The sequence below is a fragment of the Delphinapterus leucas genome, chromosome 3 (assembly GCF_059928025.1).
Source record: "Delphinapterus leucas isolate spDelLeu-1000000601 "Yukka" chromosome 3, BTC_Dleu_Yukka2, whole genome shotgun sequence".
NCBI classification, from domain to species: Eukaryota; Metazoa; Chordata; class Mammalia; order Artiodactyla; family Monodontidae; genus Delphinapterus; species Delphinapterus leucas.
In genome coordinates, this window is record NC_143131.1 from 133,047,731 (window position 1) to 133,064,252 (window position 16,522).

Sequence of the window (16,522 nt, forward strand, 5' to 3'; positions counted from 1 at the left end):
AGACTTTTGTATATATTCAAGACACTAATCTTTCAATGGATATGTGGTTTGCAAATATTTTCTCTCAGTCTGTAGTTTGTCCTTCAATTCTCTTCACGTGGAATTTCCAAGAACTAAAGTGGTTAATTTTAATGAGGCCCATTTGACCAGTTTTTCCTTTTGGGCTTGTGCTTTTGGTATAAAATTTAAGAAACTCCTGTGCTAGTCCTTTTCAAAGATTTTCTCCTTTTTTTCCTAAAAGTTTTACAGGTTTGGTTTACATTTCAGTCATTTTGAGTTAATGTTGGCATAAGGTGTGAGGTTTAGGTCATGATTATCTTTTTGCCTATATGTGTTCAGTTGTTCCAGCAAAATTTGTTGAAAAGACTATCTTTCCTCCATTGAATTGATTTTGTATCTTTGTCAATAATCAGTTGAGGCAGTCTCTGTGGATCTATTTCTGTGTCTTGTATTCTATGCTGGTAATCTTTGTGTCTATCCCCCCAACAATACTACATAGTCATGATTACTGTAGCTTTCTCATAAGCCTTAATATCAGGTGGAATAACTCCTCCTACTTCTTCATTTTTCTTTGTAAGTATTACTTTAGATGCTCAAGAGCCTGTGTCTTTTCAATTCAATTTTAGAATAAACGTGTCTGTGTTTACAAAACAAAAACAAACCAAAAAAAAAAAACCAAAACACTTTGTGTTTGATAGGCATTGCCTTAAATCTATAGATAAATTGGGGGAGAAATGACACCTTTCCTATGTTGAATATTGCAATCCACGAATACAGTATATTTTTCCATTTATCTCGGACCTCTTTAATTTCTTCATCAACACTTTGTAGTTTTTAGTATATAGATACAGTACATAACAGTTTTGCCTATGTATGTCTTTCTCTAGAGGGATTGTGGGTGGTAATGTGTGTTTCATTTCAGTTTCTGTATGTAATTTGTTAGTATATAGACATGTCATTGATTTTTCTGTGTAGATCTTATAACCTATGACCTTTTGAACTCATTTATTCTATGGGGTTTTTTTGTAGATTCCTTGAGATTTTCTGTGTTGACAGTGCTGCCATCTGTAAATACAGATAGTTTTATCTCTTGCTTTACAACCTGTCTGCTCTTTATTTCTTCTACCTGCATTGTTGCAATAGCTACAACTTCCAGTACTGTGTTCAACCTTTCAGGGAAGCATTCAGTCTTTACCATTAAGTATGATGTCATATATAGTTTTTTTGTAGATGTTCTTTATCAGGTTGAAGTGATTTCCTTTTATTCCTAACTTTCTGAGAGTTTTTAAAATCAGAAATGGATGCTGGATTTTGTCAAATGCTTTTCATCTGTCATTTGGTATGATCATGCCATTTTTCTTCTTTAGCTTGTCCATATACTTGATTACATTGATTTTTTTTTTTTTTTTGGAAAGTTGAACCTGCCCTGCCTTTTTGAAATAAATCTCACTTGGTCATGGTATGTTAATTCTTTTTACATATTGTTAGAGTTGGTTTGTTAATATTTTATTTAGAATTTTTGCATCTAGGTTTATATTTTTGCATCTAAGTTTATGAGAGTTATTGGTCTGTAGTTTTGATTCTTTTATTCTTTTTTTGGACTGCCTGATTTTGGTATCACGGTGACAGTAGCCTCATAAAATGAGTTAAGTATTCTCACATCTCTTTTATGGAAGAGATTGTGTAAAATTGATATTCCTCTTTAAATATGTGGTAGAATTCTCAAGTGAAACCATCTGGGCCTGGAGATACCTTTACAGGAGCATTTAAATTATGTATTCAGTTCATATGGTTTCGGGCTGTGTAGATAGTCTAGTCCATCTTGATTGTTTTGGTAGTGTGTTAGTTTTCTATTCTGCTGTAACCAATTACAATAAACAGTGGTTTAAAACAATAAAAAGATATTATCTTATATTGCTGTACATCAGAAGTGTGATGTGTGTCTCACTGGGCTCAGATAAAGGTGCCTGCATTCCTTTCTGGAAGCCTAGGGAAGAATGTATTACTTTGCGTTTCCCAACTTCTAGGGAATGCCAGCTTTCATTGGCTTATGGCCCCCCCTGCAAAACTAGCAACACTAGGCTGAATCTTTCTCACACTGCCATCTTTGTGGCTCTCTGACGACAGCTGGGAAGGGTTTTCCACTTTTTATAAGTTGATGTGATTAGATTGAGCCCACCTGGATAATTCATGGGTCAATTCATGATGCCCTCTGCATCTCAAGACTGGTCACCGTAATCAACAGAGCTAATTCCCTGTTGGCATATAACATAACATACTCATAGTTTCCCAGGGATTAGGATGTTGACATTTTGGGGGTCCATTATTCTGCCTACCCTAGGTAGTCTGTGGTTTTCCACATATTGATCCATTTCTTCGAAGTCGCCAAATTTTTGAGCATGAAGTTGTTTGTAGTATACTCTTTTTAATTGCCACAGGATTTGTAACGATATCCATTACTTCATTTTTCATATTGGTGATTTGTGTTTTCTCCATTTTTACTTGTATCAGTTTTGCTAGTGGTTTATCAGTTATACCGACTTATTTGAAGAAACAGCTTTTTGTTTCCTTCATTTCTTTATTGCTTTCCTATCTTCAGTTTCATTGATTTTTTGCTCTTGTCTTTATTGTTTGCTTCCTTCTGTTTATTTTGAGGTTTTTTGCTCTTCTTTTTCTAGGTTTTTGAAATGAGAAGTTATGTTATTGACCTGAAACCTTCCATCATTTTTTTTTTTTTTTTTTTTTTTTGCGGTACGCGGGCCTCTCACTGTTGTGGCCTCTCCCGTTGCGGAGCACAGGCTCTGGACGCGCAGGCATGTGGGACCTTCCCAGACCAGGGCACGAACCCGTGTCCCCTGCATCGGCAGGTGGACTCTCAACCACTGTGCCACTAGGGAAGCCCCCTTCCATCATTTTTAATGTAAGCATTAATTGCTATAAATTTCCTTCTTAGCACTGCCTTAGCTATACCCCACATTTTGATATGCTGTGTTTTGTTTTCATTTAGCTCTGTTTTTTAAATTCCTTTGAATTCTTTCACTCATAGATTCTTCATAAGTGTATTATTTAATTTTCACCTTTTTGAGATTTTTTTGTTTCTATTACTGATTCCTAGTTTGATTCCATATAGTCAGAAAATAAAGTCTATACATGATCAGTTATTTAAAATTTGTTGAGGTTTGTTTTATTGTCTGTTAAATGTTACATCTTGGCCAATGTTCCATGGTCACTTGAAGAAAAAGCATATTCTACTATTGTTGGGTGGAGTGTTCTATATACATCAATTAAAGTCTATTTGATTGCATTGTTCAGATCACCTATATCCTCGCTGGTTTTCTGTACAGTAGTTCTATAAGTTCTTGAGAGGGAGGTGTAGAGTGCCATAATTGTGGATTTGTCAACTTCTCTTTTTAATCCTATCAGTTTTGTTTTATGTATTCTGAGGCTCTGTTGTTTGGTGCATACTCATTTTTAATTGATATTAAAATCTTTCTGGTAGATATTTTTCAAAAGGTATTTTCCCTTTGGCCTCTAGTAATTTTCTTTGCTCTGAAATTTACTTTATCAGATATTGACATAGCCACTGTTACTTTTTTAGATTAATGTTGACACATTATATCTTTTTTCCATCCTTTCCTTTTAGTTTATCTTTGTCATTGGATTAGAAGTGAATTTCTTATAAGCAGCGTATAGTTGTGCTGTGAACTTTACTTTTATTCTACTCTACAAATCTGTTTAGATTGATGTATTTATGTCATTTCAGTTTAGGGTAAATATTTACAAGAAGCAAAATGCTCTGTGTTACAAAAAATATTGATAAAGGATAAGAAAGTTGGAAGAAACAAATTTTCTGATTTCAAAATTTAGTACAAGCCATGGCAATCGAGAAAGTGTTCTTCAGGCTAAAGGATACACATCTAGATCTATAGGATTGAGAGTCTCAAAATGAACTTACACATTTATGGTCAACTGATCTTTGATAGGGATGCCAAGGTAATTTAGTGGAGAAAGAATAGTCTTTTCAACAAATTATGCTGGGACACCTGGTTATCCATATGAGAAGAATGAAGTTTGAACCAAACCTTACACCATATACAAAAGTTAACACAAAATGCGTATAAATAGAGGTAAAACTATAAACATCTTAAGAGACAACATTGGCATAAATCTTCAAGACCTTTAATTAGGAATAGTTTCTTGGATATAACACCAAAAATACAACAGTTTAAAAAATAGATAAACCGTACTTAATTAAAATTTAAAATTTTGTGCTTCAAAAGATACTATCAAGAAAATCAGAAGGCAATCCCAGATTGGAAAAAAATATATTGTAAATCATATATCTGAAAAGGAACTTGTATCTAGACTATATAAGGAACTGTAACAACTAAATAATGAAAATAATGTTGATGGATAAATTATTTAAATACATTTTTCAAAGAACATATAAACAAGACCAATAAGCACGTGAAAAGATGTGTATGAGATGATATATCATTGTGGTTTTGATTTGCATTTCCCTGATGATTAGTGATGTTGAGCAAATTTTCATGTACCTGATAGCTATGTGTATGTCTTCTTTAGAAAAATGTCTGTTCAGTTCTTTTGCCCATTTTTTAATCAGGTTGTTGGGTTTCTTGTTATTGATTTGTATGAGCGGTTTATATACTTTGGATATTAACCCCTTATCAGTCATATTATTTGTGAATATAATCTTCTCCCATTCAGTAAGTTGTCTTTTTTGTTTTTTGTCAATGGTTTCCTTTAGTGTGTAAAAGCTTTTAAATTTAATTAGGTTCTATTTGTTTATTTTTGCTTTTGTTTCCTTTGCCTTAGGAGACACAGCCAAAAAAAAAAATATATTGCTACAATTTATGTCAAAGGGTGTTCTATGTTTTCTTCTAAGAGTTTTATGGTTTCTGGTCTTACATTTAAATGTTTAATGCACTTTGAGTTTATTTTTTGTACAAGGTATGAGAAATGTTCTAATTTCATCATTTTACATATAGCTGTCAAGTTTTCCCAGCACCACTTATTGAAGAGAGTATCTTTTCTCCATTGTATAGTCTTGCCTTCTTTGTCATAGATTAATTGATCATAAGTGTGTGGGTGTATCTCTGGGCTCTCTGTCCTGTTCCATTGATCTATGTGTCTGTTTTTATGCCAGTACCATGTTGTTCTGGCGTAAGAGAGTCCGCCAGCCAATGCAGGGGACACGGGTTCGTGCCCCGGTCTGGGAGGATCCCACATGCTGCGGAGCGGCTGGGCCTGTGAGCCATGGCCGCTGAGCCTGTGCATCCAGGGCCTGTGCTGTGCAACGGGAGAGGCCACAGCAGTGAGAGGCCTGCGTACCACAAAAAAAACAAAACAAAACAAACAAACAAAAAAATAATAAAATTGACTGTAGTAATGGATGTACAACTCTGAATATACTAGTGGTCATTGATTGTACAATTTCAATGGGTAAAGTTAATTGTATGTGACTTGTATTTTAATAAGGCTGTTTAAAAATGTATGGAAACTACCCTCATACCATGCACAAAAATAAATTCAAAATGGCTTAGAGACTTAAATATAGGACATGACACCATAAAACTCCTAAAAGAAATCATAGGTAAAACATTCTCTGACATAAATTGTATCAATGTTTTCTTAGGTCAGTCTCCTAATGCAATAGAAATAACAACAAAAATAAACAAATGGGACCTAGTTAAACTTAAAAGCTTCTGCACAGCAAAGGAAACCATAAACAAAACTAAAAGACAACCTACAGAATGGGAGAAAATATTTGCAAATGATGTAACCAATAAGGGCTTGATCTCCAAAATATACAAACAGCTCATATAACTCAATAACAAAAAAACAAACAACCCAATGAAAAAATGAGCAGAAGACCTAAATAGATATTTCTCCAAAGAAGACATACAGGCACATGTGCCAATAGGCACATGAAAATATTCTCAACATCACTAATTATTAGAGAAACACAAAACTACAATGAGGTACCACCTCACACTGGTCAGAATGGCCATCATTAAAAAGTCTATAGATAACAAATGCTGGAGAGGGTGTTAAGAAAAAGGAACCCTCCTACACTGTTGGTGGCAATGTAAGTTGGTGCAGCCACTGTGGAAAATAGTATGGAAGTTCCTCAGAAAACTGAAAATATAATTGCCATATGATCCAGCAGTCTCACTCCTGGGCATATATCTGGACAAAACTAATTCAAAAAGATACATATGCCCCTATGTTTATAGCAGCACTATTCACAATAGCCAAGACATGGAAATAACCTAAATGTCCATGGCTAGATGAATGGATAAAGAAGATGTGATACATATATACAATGGAATACTACTCAGTCATAAAAAAGAACAAAATAATGCCATTTGCAGCAATATGGATGCAACTAGAGATTATCATACTAAGTGAAGTAAGTCAGAAGGAAAATGACAAATACCATATGATATCACTTATATATGGAATCTAAAATATGACACAAATGAACCTATCTATGAAACAGACTTGCAGACATAGAGAACAGACTTGTGGTTTCCAAGGCGGAGGGAGGGTGGGGAAGGGATTGACTGGGAGTTTGGGGTTAGTAGATGGAAACTATTACCTATAAAATGAATAAACAACAAGGTCCTACTGTATAGCACAGGGAACTATATTCAATATCCTGGGATAAACCATAATGGAAAAGAATATAAAAATGAATGTATATATGTATATAAATGAGTCACTTTGCTGTACAGCAGAAATTAATACAACACTGTAAATCAACTATACTTCAATTTAAAAAATATAAAGAATGTATGGAAACTTAAAAAAATGAATACATTAATGCTTAAGTATGCCATTTTATTACTTTTCACTTGTCTTCCATGTTTCCCTGTTTTTCTTTTTCTCACCTTACTACAGGTTGGTTCAACGTTTTATAAATTTCATCATGATTTATTTATATTGTTTTGAGTGTATGCTTTTTCCTTATTTTTTTGAAGTATAGTTGACCTATGAGTTTCAGGTTTACAACATAGTTGTTCGACATTTGTATACATTATGAATTGATTACAATGATGTGTAATAACCATGTCACCATACAAGATTATAACAGAATCATTGACTATAATCCTTATGCTGTGCTATATCCCCATGACTTATTTATTTTATATCTGGAAGTTTGTACCTCTTAATCCTCTTTACCTATTTTGTCAGAACACCTTACTTCTTCCTCTGCGGCTATCATATGTTGTTCTCTATACTTAAGAGTCATTTGTTTGGTCTTGTTTGTTCATTTGTCTCTTTTTTAGATTCCACATATGTTCATTTGTCTCTTTTTTAGATTCTACATATAAGTGAAATAGTATGGTATATGTCTTTCTCTGTGTGACTTATTTCACTTAGCATAATACCCTCTAGGTCCATTCATGTTGTTGCAAATGGCAAGGTTTCATCCTTTTTAATGGCTGAATAATATTTATATATACATATACACATATATATACACATGTGTATATATACATACATGTATATACTCACATAAAAGTATATATGTACACAAACACACACACAGACATCTCATATTCCTATCCATTCATCTGTTGATAGACACATCAATTGATTCCATATCTTGTCTATCGTAAACAGTGCTGCAGTAAACATAAGGGTGTATATGTCTTTAGAATTAGTGTTTTTGTTTTCTTCAGATAAATACCCAGGAGTGGAATTGCTGGGTCATATGGTAGATTTATTTTAAATTTTTTGAGGAACCTCTATATAATGTTTCCATAGTACCTGTACCAGTGCACCAGGGGTGCACAAGGGTTCCCTTTTCTTCACATCCTCACCCGCTTGTCATTTGTGGTCTTTTTGATGATAGCAATTCTGACAGGTGTGAGGTGATATCTCATTGTGGTTTTGAATTGCATTTATCTGATGATGTTGGGTATCTTTTCATGTGTCTGTTGGCCATCTATATGTCTTCCTTGGAAAAATGTCTATTTAGGTCCTCTGCTCATTTTTAAAAAATTTTTATTGGGGTATAATTGATTTACAATGTTGTGTTTGTTTCAAGTGTACAGCAAAGTGAATCTGTTGTACAAATACATATATCCACTCTTTTTTAGGTCTTTTCCCATATAGGCCATTACAGAGTATTGAGTAGAGTTCCCTGTGCTATACACTGGGTCCTTATTAGTTATCTATTTTATATATAGTAGTGTATATGTGTCAGTCCCAATCTTCTAATTTGTCCCTCCCCTCCACCCCTTATCCCCCGGTGACCATAAGTTTATTTTGTGCATCTGTAACTCTGTTTTGGTATTGTAGATAAGTTCATTTGGAGCCTTAGATTCCGCATATAAGCGATATTATATGATGTTTGTCTTTGTCTGACTGACTTCACTCTGTATAAGAATCTCTACATCCATCCACGTTGTTGCAAATGGCATTATTTTTTTCTTTTTTATGTCTGACTAATGTTCCATTGCATATATGTACCACATCTTCTTTATCCATTCCTCTGTTGATGGACATTTAGGTTGCTTCCATGTCCTGGCTATTGTAAATAGTGTTGCAATGAACGTTGCAGTGCATATTTCTTTTCAAATTATGGCTTCTTCTGGATATATGCCCAGAAGTGGAATTGCTGGATCATATGGTAGCTCTGTTTTCTGCTCATTTTTTAATAAGATTTTGTTATTGAGTTGTGTGAGTTCTTTATATATTTTAGATATTAACCTCTTATCTGATATATTATTTCTAAATATTTTGTCCCATTTAGTATGTTGCCTTTTGCTTTTGTTGATGATTTTCTTCGCTGTGCAAAAACTTTTTAGCCTGATGTAATCACACTTGTTTATTGTTGTTTTGTTGCCCTGCCTGAAGAGACAGAGCCAATACAATACTGCTAAGACCAGTGCCAAAATATAGCTAATTTACTGCCTATATTTTCTTCTAGGAGTTTCAGGTTTTACGTCTTACATTTAAATTTTTAATCCATTTTGAGTTTACTTTTGTATATGGTGTAAGAAAGTGGTTCAGTTTCATTCTTTTGCATGTAGCTGTCCAGTTTTCCCAATATCATTTATTGAAGAGACTGTCTTTTCCCCCACTGATATTTTTGACTCTTTTGTCCTAAATTAATTGAGCATATGAGCATGGGTTTATTTCTAGGATCTCTATTCTGTTCCATTTATTTATGTGTCTGTTTTTGTGTCAGTACCATACACTTTTGATTGCTATAGCTTTGTAATATAGTTTGAAGTCAGGGACCATGATACCTACAGCTTTGTTCTTCTTTCTTAATATTGCTTTGGTTATTTGGTTTTGTGTGTGTGTGTGTGTGTGTGATTCTAAACAAATTTTAGATTATTTTTTCTAGTTGTGTAAAAATGCCATTGGTTTTTCATGGGGATTGCATTGAATCTGTAGATTGCTTTGGGTAGTTTGGACATTTTAAAACTAGTAATTTTTCCAATCCATGAGCATGCTATATCTTTCCATTTATTTGTGTTATATTCACTGTCTTTCATGACTGTCATATAGCTTTTAGAGTATAAGTCTTTCTCCTCCTTAGTTAAATTTATTCCTAAGTATTTTGGGGATTTTTTTTTGATGTGATTGTAAATGGGATTGTTTTCTTTATTTATCTTTCTGATAGTTTGTGATTAGTGTACAGAAATGCAACAGATTTCTGTTTATTGTATCTTGCAACTTTACTAAATTCAATTATTAGTTCTAATAGTTTTTTGGAGTCTTTAGGGTTCATATATATATATATACACATACATATACACACACACACACATATATATAATTGTATATATACACACACACGCACATATATGGTGTCATGTCATCTACAAATAGTGACAGTTTTACTTCTTTCTTTCCAATTTGGATGCCTTTTATCTCCTTTTCTTATCTGATGGCTGTGGCTAAAACTTGCGGTACTGTGTTGAATAAAATGATAAAATGGCAAGTGTGGGCATTCTTGTCTTGTTCCCAATATTACAGGTAAAGCTTTAAGCTTTTCACTATTGAGTATTATGCTAGTTGTGGTTTGTCGCATGTAGCCTTTATTATATTAAAGTATGTTCCCTCTATGTCCACTCTTCTGAGAGTTTTTATCAAAATTGGATGTTGAATTTTTTCAAATGCTTTTTATGCATCTGAGATAATCGTATGATTTTTATTCCTCAGTTTGTTAATGTGATGTGTCACATTGATGGATTTTTGGGTACTGAACCTTCCTTGTATTCATTTGATCATGATTTATGATACTTCTAATGCACTGTTGAATTTGTTTTGCTAATATTTTGTTGAGAATTGTTGCATCTATGCTCATCAGGGATATTAATTCATAACTGTGTGTGTGTGGTGTCTTTGTCTGCTTTTCTTTTCAGGTTGATGCTGGCCTCATAGAATGAGTTTGAAGTATTATTTCCTCTTTAATTTTTGGAATAGTTTTAGATGGATAAGTATTAAACTCTTATTTAAGTATTTGGTAGAATAACCCTGTGAAGCCACCTAGTCATGGACTTTTGTTGGGATTTCTTTGACCTCTGATTCAGTTTTATTACTAGTTATTGACCTGTTTAGATTTTCTATTTCTTATTGATTCAGTCTTGGAAGATTGTATGTTTCCAGGAATTTATTTATTTCTTCTAGGTGGTCCAATTTGTTGGTTAATGTCTTATGAGCCTTTTTATTTCTGTGATGCTAATTGTAAATTCTCATTAATTTCCTCTTTTATTTGGGCCCCTTCTCTTTTATCTTGATTAGTCTGGCTAAAGATTTATCAATTTTGTTTATCTTTTCAAAGAATGAGTTCATAGTTTCATTTATCTTTTATATTTTTTAAAATTCTCTGTTTCATTCATTTCTACTCTAATCTTTATTATTTCCTTCTACTAAATTTGGGCTTTGTTTTCTTTTCCTTTGTTCCTTTTATTCTAGTTTCTTTAGGGGCAAGTTTAGATTGTTTATTTGAGATTTTTCTTGTTTCCTGAGGTAGGCCTGTATCACTATAAATTTCATTCTTAGAACTGCCTTTTCTGTGTCCCATAGGTTTTGGAATATTATAATTTCATTTTTATTTTTCTCAACGTGTATTTTTTAAATTTCCCTTTTGGTTTCTTCATTGACCCACTGGCTGTTTAGAAGCATGTTGTTTAGCCTTCACGTGTTTGTGGGGTTTTTTTATTTTTAACTTGTAATTGATTTCTAGTTTTATACCATTGTGGTCAAAAAAGGTGTTTGATATGATTTAAGTCTTTTTAAATATTTTGAGACGTGTTTTGTGGCCTAATATATAATCTGTCCTGGAGAATATTCCATTCTCGTAAAGAATGTGTATTCTTCTGTTTTGGGGTGTAATATTAAGTACAGTTAAGTCCATCTGGTCTAATATCTCATTTATGGCTAATGTTTCCTTATTGATTTTCTGTCTGGGTGATTCATCCATTATTGTAATTGGGGTGTTAAAGACCCCTACTATTATTGTGTTGCTGTCAGTTTCTCCCTTAAGTCTGTTAATATTTGCTTTATCTGCTCCTGTGTTGGGTGCACAGATATTTACAAGCATTATCCTCTTGTTGGTTTGATCCCTTTATCATTATATAATGCCCTTTCTGTCTCTTGTTAGAGTCTTTGTTTTAGATTCTATTTTGCCTGATACAAGTATTGCTACCCCTGCTTTCTTTTTGTTTTCATTTGTATGTAGTATCTTTTTCCATCTCTTCACTTTCAGTCTGTGTATGTCTTTAGATCTGAAGTGAGTTTCTTGTGAGCTGCATATATATATGGGTCTTGTTTTTTAATCCATTTAGCCACCCTATGTATTTTTATTGGGGCATTTAGTCCATTTACATTTAAGAGAATTACTGATAAGTATGTACTTGGGGCCATTTTGTTAATTTTTTTCTGGTTGTTTTTGTAGTTCTTCTCTGTTCCCTTCTTCTCTTGTTCTCTTAGCTTGTGATTTGATGATCTCATTTACTGTTATATTTGTATTCCTTTTTCTTTTTTTGTGTGTGTATCTGTTACAGGTTTTTGGTTTATTGGTTACCATGAGTTTCTTGTATTACAGTCTATGTATACAGCATTCTAAATTGTCTCTTAATTTTTAGCACTACATTTTTACTTCCTCCCATTTTTTTGGTTTTGCTTTGTTTTGTTTTTTTTTTGTGGTACGCAGGCCTCTCACTGTTGTGGCCTCTCCCGTTGCGGAGCACAGGCTCCGGACACGCAGGCTCAGCGGCCATGGCTAACGGGCCCAGCCGCTCCGCAGCATGTGGGATCTTCCCGGACCGGGACACGAACCTGTGTCCCCTGCATTGGCAGGCAGACTCTCAACCACTGTGCCACCAGGGAAGCCCTCATTTTGTTTTTAATGTCATATTTTTACATGTTTTTATTTTGCATGTTGCTTAACTATGTGTTTTAGATATAGATGATTTTACTACTTTTGTCTTTTAACCTTCATACTAGTTTTATAGTTAGTTGATCCAGTACTTTCACCATATGTTTGCCTTTATCAGTAAGATTTCTTTCTATCCTAATTGTCTTATTTCTAGTTATAGTCTTGTTCATTTAAAGAATTCCAGTAAACATCTCTTTAAGGCTGGTTTAGTGGTAATGAACTCCTTTAGCTTCTGTTTATCTGGGAAACCCTTTACATATCCTTCAGTTCTGATAGCCTTGACATGTAGAGCGCTCTTGGTTTTAATTTTTTTGTTTCTTTTGGTGATGTGAATATTTTGTGCTACTTCCGTCTGGCCTGTAAAATTTCTGCTGAAAAATCAGCTTATCGTTTTATGGGGCTCCCTTGTGTGTAACGAGTTGTTTTTCTCTTGCTGCTTTTCAGATTTTCTTTTTATATTTACCTTTTGACATTTTAATTATAATGTTTCTTGGTTTTGGCCTCTTAAATTCATGTTGTTTGTGGCTTTCTGTGCTTCCTTGACTTGGATATTATATTTCTCAACAGGTTAGAAAAGTTTTCAGACAAATAGATTTTCTGCTACTTTCTCCCTTTTCTTCATCTGGGAGCCTATAATGCAATTGTTAGTATGCTATCCTCATTTAAAAATTTTTTATTCTTTTTTTTTTCTTTTGTTCTTCTGTTTGGTTGATTTCCACTGTCCTCTCTTCCAGATTGCTGATCTGTTCCTCTAATTTGCTCTTGATTCCCTCTAGTACATTTTTTATTTGATATTATATTTTTCAGTTTTGATTGGTTCTCTTTTATATTTTGTAACTCTTTGTTATAGTTCTCACTGAATTCATCAATTCTTCTGAGTTCAGGTAGCGTTTTTTGATGATTACTTTGAACTCTTTATCTGGTAAATTGCTTATATCTGTTTTGTTCAGTTCATTTTCTGAAGTTTTGTCTTGTTCTTTTGTTTGGAAGGTATTCCTTTGTCTCTTCATTTTGCCTAATTCTCTGTGTTTGTTTCTGTGTTTTAGTTATGTCATCTATATCTCCCAGTCTTGAAAGAGTGTCGTTATGTAGATGGTGTCCTGTTGGGCCCAGTGGCACAGTCCCTGCTGGTCACCAGAGCAGGTGCTCCAGGTTTGTTTCCAGTGTGGGCTGTGTATGTCCTCTTGTTGTGTTTGTGCCACAATTGTTGCTGATGCCCTGGTGGTCAGGGCTGGTCCCAGCCTGGCTGTCTATGAGGCCTGGCCATGTAATGTTTCTCTCTGGCTACTCTTCAGATTTTATTTTTAGTTTACACAAGTTTAATTATGGTGTGTCATGTTCTAGATTTCTCTGTTTACCCTGTTTAAAATTCACTTAGCTTTGTACATAAGTAGTTTTGGGTTTTTTACCAGGTTTGATTAGTTTTGAGCTACATTCAAAAAAATACTCTCCCTACCCTTTTTTCTTCTCCTTTTAGGAGAAGAAAATGATACAAATGTTAGATCTTTTATCATTACTCTTTTGTTATGGGTCTCTGAGGCACTGTTCTTTGTTATTGTTGTTGTTATTTAGTCTATTCTTTGTGTGTTTTTAAGATGAGTGAATTCTATTACTCTGGCCTGAAGTTCACAGACTTTTAATCCTTTGTTATCTCCATTTGGCTTTTGAGCCCATGAAGAAAGTTTTCCAGTTTTATTACTGTATTTTTTCAGTTCTGTAGTTTCCATTTGGTTCTGCTTTTATCAGTTGATTTCTTTGCTAAGATTCTGTTTTTTTCATTTGTAATTGATTGCTGAAGCTTATTTATGACAACTGCTTTAAAATCTTTGTCAAATAGTTACAATCGTGATTCACCTTGGTGTTAGCATCAGTTGATGGTCTTTCCTCATTCAAGTTCTGATTTCCTTGGGTCTTCTTTGATGGGTAATATTTTATTTTATCCTGAACATTCTGTCTGTTATGTCAGAATCTAGGTCCTTTTTAAATCTTTTACTTCAGTAGGCAGTCACCTTGTTTGGTTTTGGCACGTAGGTCTTGGTCCAATTTTATGGGCTGTGTTTCCAATGGCAGTTTAATTTTCAGATCCCTTCTGTTATTATTTTGATCTGCTTGGTTTATCTGGTGCCACAGGAATCCCCATGTGTCCCAACTCTTAGTGCCAACTGGGGCAGAGAGAGTTTCCCCAGGTCAGGCTGCTTTACTACAGAGACTTACTGTCTCTTGGGGAGATAAGGGTTTTTGGTATTCCATTGCTGGTACACCGACTCCAGTGTTTCTAGGAAGGGCAGGAGTGTCTTGGGTCCACAGTAGTAAAGCAGCTACTTAGTATGGCCCTCTTCCAGTGATTATCTCCCTTTATCCAGTTCTGACCACCCATCCTGGTGTTTCTGAGTAGGAGAGAGGTTTTCTGGACCAGGCTGCTTTCTAGAGAGGAGTCTCTCCTGCCTGCTCTGCATACCACCTATGTATGTCTTGCTAGAAAGGGGATCTCAGGTCCATACCCCTTGGCTGCTTTTTTCTGGCTGGGCTCCCAATTTAGCCTCCTTGCTTTTTGCTTTGCGTTCACCTCATGTTGTCATAAGAACTCCCACTCAATTCCAGGGAGGAATGAGCCTACCTGGGCTGCCTTTCTCCCCTCTCCACCCCCAAGTCGGCAGTTGTTGTAAATGCCAGATTTGGCTTGCCTTCCTCCTTTGGATAAAGAGGAAACAAAACATCTGGCCACTGTGCTGTTCCTCTCATCCTGGGGTCCAGTTTCCCACCTTCTTTTTACCTATTAGAGTTATCCTTCGGTTGTCTCTCATACCATTTCCAAGGTTTCTAGCTATGCTTAGTATGATTGGAGAGTGTAGAAATGGATCTGTGTCATCCTGTCCTAATCAGAAATGTGTACTACAGTTGTTTTTTTTTTTACATTTTTATTGGAGTATAATTGCTTTACAGTGGTGTGCTAGTTTGTGCTTTATAACAAAGTGAATCAGTTATACACATACATATAGCCCCATATCTCTTCCTTCTTGCGTCTCCCTCCCTCCCACCCTCCCTATCCCACCCTTCTAGCTGGTCACAAAGCACTGAGCTGATCTCCAGGTGCTATGAGACTGCTTCCGATTAGCTATGTGTTTTACAGTTGGTAGTGTATATATGTCCATATATACACTACCACTCTCTCACTTTGTCCCAACTTACCCTTCCCCCTCCCCGTGTCTTCAAGTCCATTTTCTACTAGGTCTGAGTCTTTATTCCTGTCTTGCCCCTAGGTTCTTCATGACCATTTTTTTTTTTTAAGATTCCATATATATGTGTTAGCATACGGTATTTGTTTTTCTCTTTCTGTCTTACTTCACTCTGTATGACAGACTCTAGGTCCATCCACCTCACTACAGATAGTTCAATTTCGTTCCTTTTAATGGCTGAGTAATATTCCATTGTATATATGTGCCACATCTTCTTTATCCATTCATCTGTCGATAGACACTTAGGTTGCTTCCATGTCCTTGCTAAATAGAGCTGCAGTGAACATTGTGGTACATGACACTTTTTGAATTATGGTTTTCTCAGGGTATATGCCCAGTAGTGGGATTGCTGGGTCATATGGTAGTTCTATTTTTAGTCTTTCAAGGAACCTCCATACTGTTCTCCATAGTGGCTGTATCAATTTACATTCCCACCAACAGTGTATGAGGGCTCCCTTTTCTCCACACCCTCTCCAGCATTTATTGTGTGTAGATTTTTTGATGATGGCCATTCTGACTGGTGTGAGATGATATCACATTGTAGTTTTGATTTGCATTTCTCTAATGAGTAATGATGTTGAGCATTCTTTTATGTGTTTGTTGGCAATCTGTATATCTTCTTTGGAGAAATGTCTATTTAGGTCTTCTGCCCATTTTTGGATTGGGTTGTTTGTTTTTTTGATATTGAGCTGCATGAGCTGCTTGTAAATTTTGGAGATTAAGCCTTTGTCAGTTGCTTCATTTGCAAATATTTTCTCCCATTCTGAGGGTTGTTTTTTGGTCGTGTTTATGGTTTCCTTTGCTGTGCAAAAGCTTTTAAGTTTCATTAGGTCCCATTTGTTTGTTTTTGTTTGTATTT